This window comes from Heliangelus exortis, chromosome 3, assembly GCF_036169615.1.
Source record: "Heliangelus exortis chromosome 3, bHelExo1.hap1, whole genome shotgun sequence".
Taxonomy (NCBI): Eukaryota; Metazoa; Chordata; class Aves; order Apodiformes; family Trochilidae; genus Heliangelus; species Heliangelus exortis.
The window spans coordinates 95991967-96004550 of NC_092424.1; the positions used below are offsets into that span (position 1 = coordinate 95991967).

Genomic DNA, 12584 nt, shown 5'->3' on the forward strand with positions numbered 1-12584 from the left:
ACAATTTTTTCCTAATATCTGCTCTAAACCTTACCTGCAACAACTTGAGGCCATTTTCTCTTGTTACTTGGGAGAAGAGAAGGACACCCAACATGCTGCAACCTGGATTACAACCCTAGATTTTCAGCTGCAGCTGTTATTGCTGTAAGTGGGAGTTGGATATAGAGTTTAAAAACAAACTATTTCCTTTGGGGACTGACATCAATATTTCTGTTTAATAACACTGAGTCATCACATTTGCTCTGATGCTCTTTGTTGACCATGAGTTAAACTAAAAAATCCGGATATTCATTTATTCCAGCTCCCAACTTTAGCAGAATTCATTTTCTGCTCCAAATTGTTCTGCTTCCAGTGCATGAGTTTTGTTAACTTGAATTTACTCTGTTGTGAGATATATGTTTTATGTGTTGTGAGGAGAGAATGCATCTTGACAAGACTCAGACATGATAACACTGAAGCCAAATAGCTTATCTGTTTTCCAAAAATTATTGCACCTTTGTATGAATAGTAAAATTATCTAAAGGATAAAAAATAGAGTAATTTTCTTTGATACACAAGTCCCCAGGTTTAAAGGTACAAACCAGCTTCCAGCTGCTGAAGGAGAAGGTACTTCCTATCAGTAGTATCTGCCAGAGCAGTCTGTTACACCAAGCTGAAACATCTGCTTCCAGCCACACCTGGACTGAAATACAGATATCTGTGTGACAATAATTAACATCTTCTGTTGTTTTCACCATTACTAACATTCTTCACAAGCATTTCCGACAATTATTCACAACTTTAACTTAGTGAATTTGCCAGTGTCATAGCCATTGTTTATTATCATGTATGTTCATACAAATGCATGTATATGAAAAAGGTGGGAAACATTGGTGTATACATCCAAGCCAGAAAGTCAGTTACAAGAAATGCATTCAGCCAAAAGGAGAAATAAAAACGCAGATAAGAAGTGCAAACTCTGCCAGTTAAGCAGCCATGGTTGACTTTTGGTTTTCTCTGAGTACCAAATGAAAAAGTAGAGGTCAAGTAGTAAGATATTCAATCTGTCAAAACTTAATGAAAATCCCACTGTATGTGGGACCCCAGAGGTCTTCAAGCAAAGCAGATTGGTACATGCACATGATTAACTGTAATGACCATCCAGGAGTACCCACACCACCATGATCCAAAAATGAGAGCAGAAACAACAGCAAGCTACAAAACAGGCAGTGAAAAAAATCTGAAGGAAGGCAGAAGTGAATATTGAGCCAGCAAATTAGCTGTCAAAATGGAGAAAATAAGACAGGAAAAGGAGTAGCTGAACAGGAGACAGAATGTTCAAGGGTTCATGCTGTCAAAATAGAGCAGCTGGAACAGAAAAGCCTTTTCCTATGGTGGCTATTTCTTCACATTTCTATCTTATGCCACAGTCTTGGGAGAAAATGCAGACACTATGTATACCTTCCTTCTTTGTTCAGAAATTCATTGGAATATGGAGGCTCAGATGATGTGAATATAATTGCAGACAAATAAATTAGAACTTAATCAGCAGAGCCACTTACCAATGAAGTTCTTTCTACCATGACCTAGCAAGCTGAACATGTTTCGTCCAAGTGTGAACATGCACAGCATTCACCTAGTTTTGAATATCCATTAAAACTGAGAGAAGTTAAAAAAAGAGCTCTCCCATCAGGAAACAGGCAAATTTTGAACAATGTGCTAGGAGGAACACATTTTGTTCCCAGTTCTACCAGTGAACTGCTGTTCTTCCTCCATCTGTCAATTTTCTCAGGTCATGGTTGGCAGTAATGAAGTGTCATATATGAAATAAATACACCATAAACTTGATAAAGAGGCTTGATTAAAAAATGTTGTTGATTGTAATTAAGGCTGTTTGAATTAAGTAAATGTCAGTTGTTGCCATGGACTTTTGGCTGGTCTTTTTCTCATTAAAAAAAAAAGCAAATATCTGCAGTTGCTCATTCTTCCTACCCTTCTGGTTTTGCCTCTGTCCCTCAATCCCTTAATTAAAAGTGATGTGAAAGCACTACTAAACAAACTATAAACTAGCATTGGTTTAGTTTGCATGTTGGTTTAGAATCCATTAATTTTGTTGGTAAGTAAAATAAGTCACATGGCAGATAAGTCTTGCAAACTTTGCCAGTTAAGCAACAGTAGTTGACTTCTGAGTTTCCCTCTTTGACTACCAAATGAAAAAAATTGTGAAGAAGGTTTGGTTGAGGACCTGTGTCCTCAAACCAGTGCCAGCAATGAAGACAGTTCATGTTGTTCAGGGTCTTGCTAAGTTGAGTTTTGACTGTTTCAAGGATGAAGATCCCACAGCCTTTCTGGGCGACTTCCTCCAGTGCTTAACCAGTGTCACAAGGAAAACGTAATACTTGTTACCAGGTGGAATTTCACCTTGAGTGACCGTACCTAAGATTTTAAATCTCTGTTCTTCTCCTTAAGTGGATGAAGAAAACAATTAGATACGTCCCTTTTTCCACCTCTTCACGGGGATGAATAAGCCTGTCTTTCTTACACTTTTCTTATACTTTATGTGACATAGCTCTGCCTTAGTGGATCTTGTCTGCTGGACTTGCTCCAGCTTATTAATATTCCTTTTGCACTGAAACAACTCAACCTGGATCCAGTATAATTTAACCACTAAAAATTCCTGTGGATATCTATCCCCAAGATAGTCATGGAAGTGTCTTTAGTACCATCAATGTTTGGGCTACCTAATGCAGACAAAGTGGCACTGAAATACTACCTGTGTTAATAACGTATCGGTGACAGTGGCTTTAGCCATCTTCCACTAACAAGAGTGGCTCTAAAAACAGACTTACTGCAGAGTCACTGAGCAATTTCAGAGAAATAGTCTGAGGGAGAATACAGTGAATTTAGAGAGAATGAATGTCAAATTCTGCACATAAGTAAGAGCAATCAACTGTATAGTGACAAGATGAATAATTATGATCTCCTGTGCTACAAAAAGGGTCTCTGAACTACAGTGAGTCATAAATTGAAAATTTTTCAATGTTAGGGTGCTACATAAAACAGAACATACTATATTGGGATAGGTAAATAACAGTTTTGTCTGCAAAACACGTGAAGTAACTTTTTCATTCCACTTGTCATCAGTAGGGTCTCAGGGGGATTACAATGTCCATTTCTGGGTGGTGCAGATCAAGAAGAAACTGAGTCAGCTCAGACAAGAATGACTGAATGTCATAAAACATGGCCCATAAAGAAAGGTTAAAGGAATTAGGATTGGGTAATCTAGATAAGGCCAAAGGGAGAAAACTTGGCATGACCTAATCATTTCTGCCTTTAAGAGTAATGAAGAGAATGAGGAGGAGGAAACAAAGAGACAGGGCCATTTTTGGTGCTGATCCTCACTTTTGGCTGCTATGATTTATTTCTCCCATGTGTGTGCATCAGGAGCAGGGTCCATCCAGCCAGTTCATCTGTCACTACAGTTTAGCTCACCCTCATGGGTGAGACTTTTGGCAGAAGGATCTCTGCAAATGTGGAGCTACTGCCAAATACTGAGGACTGTCCAATCCTGTAACCTTTTTTCCCCTATTCTGGGTATCATCTTGCATTTGTAGAAAGAGTGTTTACATCACATGAACAGCTGACTAAGTCAAAACCAGGGATGAGTTTCACAAATCACTTCAAAAAGAAGATTGGCCATCTCTCTCTTTCTTTAAAGCAGAATCAGAGTGTAACTCTCAGCTGAGGTTTCAATGTTGCTGAGGAGGGGCACACAAAATGTACTTCTGCTAAAACAAAAAAGAAATCCACTGATTCTGATGGCAAAAGTAGCAAGGGCCAGCTGCTCTCTAAGGACATGGCAGTAAAAGGTGATCCAGAGCAAGCAATGCCTTCACAAAGAGCTAAAAGTCCTACAGGGGCTGAGAAAGCAGCAGGCTGGTAGCAGGGTCCATCAATATCCCCAGACCTAGGTCCACAGTTGATTCAAGGGATCTCACCAGGTGCAAAAGATGCGGCTGGGTAAATAGCTACGAACAGACACAGTTGCAAAATAGTTTGATGAGGGACAGAGAGCCCCAGGCTGGGTTGAAATGGGTTCCTGGGACTACAAGCAGGGATAAGGGAGGCCCGGTGGCAGGTGGGAAGGGCCAGCAAATACCATGGTTGGTGCTGCCAACACCCTGGAAAGTACCAAAGAAACAAAAAATAACATATACTTGATTTAATACACACTTGACTGATTTAAAAAAAAAACAACTCTATTTTAAAATAATTGATTCCACATAATGCTTTTAAGTCCTAAAAATAACAGATAAAATTCCAGAAATGTAATGATTTGTTCACCACTATTAAATTCGAACAGCAAAATATCAGATATATTTGCTGATAAAAATTAGCTGAAGGAAATATTTTTGTCTTGGCTTAAAGATTTAAGTTTACCAGAATTTTATGATGTTGATTGGTGGCAGAACCAACTGTGCCAAACTCTTTTTTAACCGTTCTTTGGTCTTGGCAAATATATCATGAAATCTCCTGAGAATTGTTTGGGTTTTTTTGACAATCTGACTGCATCTCAAGTGGGAAACACTCTTCCAGCTTTTTGGATCTTAGTGGGAACCATAAACACAGGAGTAATGCTGAAGCTGGGAATACTAACGTTTCCCTCCCCTTCTTGGCCACAGATAAAATGAGTTGGATACAAAATCCTAGTTTCAATCCATCTGTTCTTTCAGGCACTATCAGATGCACAGCTCATTTAACTGACAGCAAATTCTCAGAATAATTTGTATGGCTTGCATTCTGCAATAGCCTCTGTGATCTCTTCTTCCCCCTTCCACTCATAGACACAGACTTAGCTATTCATCATGTGTTCCTCACCTTACAGTACTATGAGACAGCTGTGCCCTCACAGATTTCTGCAGACCATTTGGCTGCAAAAGCTGGCTGGCAGTCCTGTACAGCTGTAACCTTGGCCTGCTAACTTTTTAATGAAAGCCATGCCACTGTGGGTACCAAAAGGGAAAACAAATGCCCTTTTGTCTATGAAAAGTCTGTCAGGGAAGCAGATTCACTTTTGTTTCAGTAGCAAAGTTCCTTTGACTGCAGTCCTCCGCCACCCTTTTATTTTTCTCACGATCAAGTTGACTGAACAGACAAGGGCAGGAGATCTACAGTGCTTCAGGATACAGCTACCAATTATTTGAAACAAAGAATCTGTGTACAATTAGCAAAGAAACCCTTCTGAATGAACTCTTAGAGTACTGCCTTACTGCGAGGGAGGTGGTTTCATTTCTTGAACTGGTTTCTTTTTCTTATGCACATACATTCAACCAAAAAGCCTTGAGAAGGGAGGAATGTCTGGCATTTCTGCTGTCAATGTGCATGTATATTGGAGTGGGATATTTTTAGAAGCCCATCACATCCAAGTATGCATGAATTCTCACGTAACCTCATAGTGCAAACCACTCAGAGCATCAGGGATGTGAGGGTTTGTCAGATTAAGCATACAACTGGATTCCTGCTGAGTGCCCAGCAGATATTGAAGATGTTACATTATCCACACAAACATATGTTGCATATAGCAATCCAGGGGCAAAATGCGCTGTAAGACTCAAATGGGAAGCAGGACAGGCAATGGTTGCTGGGGTATGGCACAGCTTTCTCTGCAGCACAGAGAAAAATGCACTGGCCTGGAGAGTGCGTGGGGAAAGGTGGATCTTCATTGCACTTTAGACAGTCACATTTCTGTTGTAACAGTATCTTAGAAGTGTTCACTTCCTGCAGGAATTTTTCTTTAAATAGGAGGTTTCTACTGGGCCTACCATAGTTTCCTGACCCATCCCCAGAAATTAGGCCTTATTTCTTTTCTCTTGGCAGAACCACCTGATAAACAGCATTTAAATGCCTTCAGAGAAGAAGAAAACCAGGGTCATCTTTACAAAGAATACCCAGGGAAGGCCAGCTTTAGAGAATGTTTAGTTTGAGACATACAGTTACTTATATAAGAAGGTGAACTTCAGAGAATAGACAAGTCTGGATTAGAGCCTTTCTGGATCTTTTTCAATTTCCCTTTATTTCAAAAAATATTTATTTCCAAAGAATACAACTTCATACAATACAAAAGCCTAGCAAGTATAAGGAAAATATTTAAGAAAATATATCAGTGCTAGGGGTTTTACTGGGTGAACCACAGAACTATATTACAACAAGCTGCCACTTAAAGATGGCATTATTTTAAAGACAGAATAAGAGTCTAAACTGCTGTGTGATTTAAGATCCCTGAAATTGTGTAGGCCAACCAGAGGACTGTTTAAAGAACCTTGCCTCTTTGCCCTAGCACTGAAACATCCAAAATCACTTGACTTGTAAATTATTAAGTGCACTGAGAAATAAGCAAGACTGCATTTCACCAGCGTACTTTTGAAAAAAACCTATATTCTTTTCAGTAAAAAAGGGCAGAAATAAATGTGAATACAGGTCAAGTATTTTTTTTCATTAAAGTGCTTAATCAGACTTTAAGTACCTAATTTAATCACCAAAGCTTGGGCCTAAAGCCATTTACTGGGTGAAATCCAAGTTTGGAACATAAATACAACATTCCTGCATAATGCAGCTTTGATCTGATGACTAATAACAGGGAAGGATTCTTGTTCTGCTACTCCCAGAACACAAATGAAATGGCCTTTGTATTAACCTTCTCTAATCTTGATTACAACTCTATGCCTTGTAGGCCTAGGAGGGCAAGACAGAAGTAATTATAACTTTGTTAGCTTAAGGGCAATCTCTGCTTTTGGATCCAGAGACTTTAAAAAGGGTGGAAGTGATTTTTTTTAAATGGAAATCCACCCACCCTCAGCCCCCCTCACCTCCCCCCCCCCCAAAAAAAAAAAGCTACTGAGAAGTCTAGTGCTGCTTGTTGCTTCCTGTGAAGTTGTCCAGAATTCAGAATGCATTTTTCCTTAGAAGAGGAGATAAAGTCTTAGATAAACAAAGATAACATGGTGTCATGCTACTAGAATTGTGCAGGCTCATAGAGCAGCCTGCAAAAACACTGTGGAAGAATATGCTGAATATCTTTCTGTCCCTATGGTAACCACAGGAACAATAAGTTGTTCTGAGGACAAGTGGAAAAAAATACTATGAGAAAACCAGACCTCTCCTGACTACAGCAAGGAAAAGGCATGATCTCTGCAGCCTCCTAACAATAGCATACACTGTGATTATAACTTTAAGTATGTGAACAGAGATCCAAGTGTCACAGAGGGAGCGAAAAAGTAAAGAGCTGGCCCTTGGCTCAGTGGTTTTTTGATGGGGCTTGAAGTACAGAGGTAGTTTTGAGCCTGTAATTAATATTTCCCTGATAGTGCTAAGGCTTTCACAGACTAATCTGTCCTCTTCCAGGGATCTTAATTTGTTATCCTCTGAAAAAAAGTCCCATGGTTCTAAGTAATGAAATTATCACAATAAAATTACCACACAGTAGCAGTTCTCTAAATACTTCCTAAGCACTGTAGGTGGCTCTGCTGCTGTTCCTTCACTTGCTACATTCTCACTTTCTCCCATGACCATCTCATTTTGCTTAGCAACCAACATCAGTCATCTCTAGAGGTACATCCAAGCCACTGCCAGGCATGAGTGGGATTTCCTTACTCCAGGACAAAAATACTTATTACAATCAGCATAATGTATCTGTAGTATTCCTGTGAGAGCTCACTAAGCTGAATTTCTCATCACAGCAATATCTTACGTGAATTTACACAAATAAAAAATATGAATTGCTCATTCCTGAATGCATAAAAGATCAGCTTGGTGTGCTGAAGATAGGGAATCATGTTGTTTCTGCTATAGAGATCACAGAGAGCAGGAAGGAAATACTCCTGAGGAACACAAGGGAAAGGAAGAGGATTTGGAGCATGAATGTTCAGCAGAGAATTGGAGGAACTAGCTAGGGAAGATGAACACCTGGCATAATACTTGAAGTTCATAATATGATTTTATAACTGAACATCATATCTGTACCAAACACTTAAAAACATATATGCCAAATAGAGTTTTTGAAAACATAACACTATACTCCAAACCAAATCAAACTGTCACTAACATATGACAATAACTGCATTAATTGTAATAATAAACAGCTTTCCAGGGACCTAAAACATGGGAACCATGATTCTATGTAAGTCAGACTGTAAAGCAACTAATAAAGCAAAGTATTATGTAACATTCCTGCAGTTCATAGGCAGATAAATATACCTGATTTTAATAAATGTCTAAATAACTAATTGAACATCCCATAAGCTAGCTAAACAGTATTTTCTATCAAATACATGATTGCTTAAAAGTATTTTCTTGCATCTCACTATAAAGGTTGAAGAGCTCTCATCTGCAGCTCACCAGAGCAATGACTTCCACTGAAAAGGATCCTTCACATTATGCCTCTGATCCAGGAATCACTTGCTATAAATACAAATTTAGAAAAATCCACTTCCAGAATTTCAGCAACAGATGTACCTCACTCAACTAACAAAGCTTTTGAGACCAATGGATTTGAAAATTCCTTTCCTCCCACCCTAGGTAAGACAAACTGCTGCCTAGGCAGTTTCAGACTGATATTTCTTAGGCAGAAATAAGCATGTGTGCTCCACAGCAGAAATGGAATGAGCTGGACACAAATCCAGGACACATGAAGGCAATGGCATACGTGTTGCTCAGACTGACCTCTCTGAGTAAAAGTGTACATTTGCAGTAGGTCTGGTTCATCCAAAACATGGGCTGTCAGTGAACTGTTTGCACAACAGGGTTAATACAGCTTATGCAAATAATTCACTACTAGCCTCCATTGTAGAAGTGTTAGCAGAATCTACCAATTTGCTCTCCAGATCCATAAATTATATTTTTAACATAAATTATATTTTTCATTTCTTACACCACATGAGATATTTTTAGTAATTTTTTCTTTTGTCTTATCTTGAAACAGGGAACTAAAAAAAACAAATAACAACACAAACCCCCTACATTTAATTTTGATGTATTTATTTACTTGCCAACACTCATTTTCTCCCACTGGAGAACACAAGTCTCAGAAAGGTCATGGCAATGAAACACTGTTAGCAACAGCAGGAAGAGAATGGAGGGAAGATCCATTTTTGACAAAGCTTCGAAACAAGGACATATGCACAATTTATCTCCTTTTCTCTTTATCAAAACTATGTTCTCTTACTCATCCCTTAATAGCATGAGGTCTGTCTGTGTACTTTACAAAATCAATGAAAGTCCCTAGGTCTCCCAGGTTATCAGGCAATTAAAACTGTCAATTCAATTACACGAACACATAATTAATCAGTCAGTAGAAAAGTTTTGGGTTCAGAAGTTTGTATTCATTCACCAGTTACTCTGGAGTTCATTACTTCTAACAAATTGTTGGGAGAACCTTGGAGAAATTGTCCAAAGGCAGGTTGCAGAATAAGGGAAAAGAAATACAAAATTACTGAAAAGAGGTCACAGTAAAACAGAAATTTGAAGCAGACATAAGTTAAAAACAAAAACCCGAATAAATAAAGACAAGCTGATATCAGTTCCAACTATGGGACTTAATTTGATACAGCCAAGGCATTTTTATAGCTTCTTTTTAAAGGTGACTAAATTATTTTAAGTCCTACTATACAGTAAACACTCCTTTTCTTTCCTTTCCCTGTTTTCCCTGTTTTGTCTTTCCAGGCTGGATGTGGCACTCAGTGCCATAGTCTAGCAACCGCAGCAGTGGGTCAAGGGTTGGACTTGGTGATCTCTGAGGTCCCTTCCAACCCAGCCAATTCTATGATTCTATGATTCTATGATTCTATGATTCTATTTTGTTTTGTAATTTCCTTCATGTCCTATCCCTCACAGATATTTTTCCTCATGTTCAGAAAGGCATAGTTTAGACTACTTAAAAAAATTCTTTTTAATTATACTGACAAGCAATGGTATTATTCTGGATCTTCGAAAAGAGGTGAAATTTTTAAATACTAAGTTAATATAATAATTATTTGATACAATAATTTTTACTGTAATATAGCACAAAATATTAACAATACAATTAAAAAGGTAGACACTTATGAAGATATAATTGCTTAAACATTGTCACCTATAAAGATAAGCAAATAATGTAAAATAGCATTTGTAAATGAGGTTACCTTAATAAAACATCCTGGTATCTTTAAGGGGAACTTGTTTGTTTTTTACATGAAGTTAAAATGTTGCTGAAAATTTAAAAAAAATATTATAAAATGCCCTGTCACAGAATGTGTGAATGACGTTGGCTATGTCCCAGGTACAAACATACTAGAATGTCCACAATTAGGTCATAATGATTTCCCAGGACCTCCTTGAAAATATGAAGTATGTCACAAGGGGGATTTTCCTGATGAAATAATTTATAAATAGTTTCAATAAAGTAAGCACGGGAGTTAATTCTGGCAGAAGGGATCTGCTTTGAGTTATAGAGAACTTGCTCTCTCCTAATGTATCTTGCACTGGCAATTTAAATCAATGAATACTATAACTCAAACAGCCAGAGAAGAGTAAAACCTGAGGCTGGTTAACTTATTACCTCATTCCCAGTTATAGATCTTGAGTTGCCAGGAACCTCCTCTGTCCCTTTTTGGCTCTGGGCAGGACAAAGTTCAACCCATCTGTCTACCCTGCTGCTTTCTTACCCCTTTGTGCACAGAGGAAAATCTAGCTACATCTAGCTAGTTTAGAAAAGATGATTTGGTCCAAGCTGTTATGTTTCTCAAGTGAGTATCAGATGAATTCATTATTGTGGGAACTCTTGAAACATTTCCAGCTTTACACAACATGTTTGTTTTAGGGCTCCAGTGACGTCTGTAATGTGTGGGTCTGCTGAGATTTGGAACAGATGCATTATTTTCCTCAGCCACCTGGAAGAAAGTAAAATATTGAGAGAAGCTGGTTTATAAGGACTCCCTGGTGTCCGCAAACTGGTCTGGTTAATAAGAGAGAAAATATTTCTGATTTTTTTTACAGCAAAACAAATGGCTAAACATATAATTGCTGCTTCCTTTCAAGGAAATAAAAATGTCAAGAGACTTGCAAAGCTTAAAATTAACACACAGTAGCTTGCTTAATGTCCTGTTTTGGGGGGACATTAAGGGTTTAGGAATGTATTTTTCAGACCTCTCCTGCAAACCTGAAACTGAAGAGAGCAACACTTCATATATGTGCACAATTCGGTGTAAACTAGGCTGCTTTAGCAGGAGTTGTAGTAAATTCACGAGGCTGCTTTAAGTACTTCAATTCTTTCACTGGGGAAAAGACACACTTGAAGTTTACACGTGAGGTTGAGAAAAATAGATCTCTGCAAACCAAAGTGGCCAAGTTGAAATAGCAGACAAGATAATGGGTTTTTATCTAGGCAGAGGGATGTTCAACCTGTTAAAAATGTCCTTGAAATTAACAGGCAAACTACTTCATACCTACAAACATCACCAGCCATATCATTTGCTGAAGTGTTCCTTTCCTTCTCCACAACATAATGAAATGTGGCAAAATACTTTGTAATCCCTATTTCTTCTTTTGAAAGGCAGGTGTGTGTCTGCCTGAAAAGAGGAACACTGTGTCCTGCAGCCCTGGACAACTGCAACCCTAAGCAAACTTCATGAATTTTGTCTACCAAGTGCAGCTATGTAGTGGCAGCAGAACCTTAGGCAGGGACCAGGAGGTCCTGAGGAGATCCTGCCAAACTGCAGAGGGCTCAAAGATCCCTGTTTGCTGCTCTGCTCACATATGGTCCCATGGCCTCAGAGGGTGTTGGCACCCACAAAAAGACACATGAAAGCTGGCTCAAGATGCAGGTTCTCTTAGGTAGCTGTTATTTCTTAACTGTGTATAATGAATGTCCCTGTATATGCAGAGGCCACAGATTGCTGCTGAACCTGGATATGTAGTTCAAACTTCTAAAGCACTCCTATAATGTCTCTCAATTTTGCCCATGTTCTAGTACATACCATATTCTTGCCTCATTCCTTTGCTTCAGATTCCCTTTATTGCTCTGTCTTGAAATAATTCTTCATGATTGTGGTTTAAAAAAAAAAAGAACTTTCAGCCACATGGCCTCCCATGGACGTTACCCTTCAGGACTGAGGCTGGATGTGCACAGCTGTCATCGAAACAAACTATCCCAAACTGCAAAACTGGAGCCTGCCTGACTTACCTTTGCTTTTTTCCATTGATAGGCTATGAGCAACCAAATTAATGCATTATATGTTCCGAATATGAGATTTACAATCAAGTGAGATGAGCAAATGACTGATCTTTGTTTTCTCTTTTGTTGACAGAAACTGAAAACATAGCTATTTTTCTCTAGCTGACTCTCAGATTTCTCAGGTGGTCAGGGAGAAAGTTTTTACTTTTTAAATGTCTATCAAAATGTCTTCATATTTAATGCCAGAGCTTTCCCACATTGAGATATACAAGGTATTGCCTGAGCCTATTTCACAAATCAACCTGAAAGATCAGCACTGTAAATGAGGTAAGGTGTTTCCTAACTACTGCTGAAAATAGGAAGGAGCTAGTATATACAGCAAAAACCACCTGAAAAATAC

General features: G+C 38.5%; 1 protein-coding gene across 2 annotated transcripts in view; it reads right to left on the reverse strand.

Annotated features, from left to right (window-relative positions):
- Window positions 1–525: 525 nt before the first annotated feature.
- Window positions 526–12584, reverse strand: part of PXDN (peroxidasin) — a 104050-nt gene continuing 91991 nt past the window's right edge. Inside the window, exon 24 of one of the 2 annotated variants that reach the window (XR_011725404.1) lies at window positions 526–677. The gene's annotated coding sequence lies outside the window, so the exon portion shown is untranslated. Of the gene's footprint in view, window positions 678–9831; window positions 10902–12584 lie in introns of those variants that run through there. The other variant, XR_011725403.1, reaches the window with a different exon arrangement.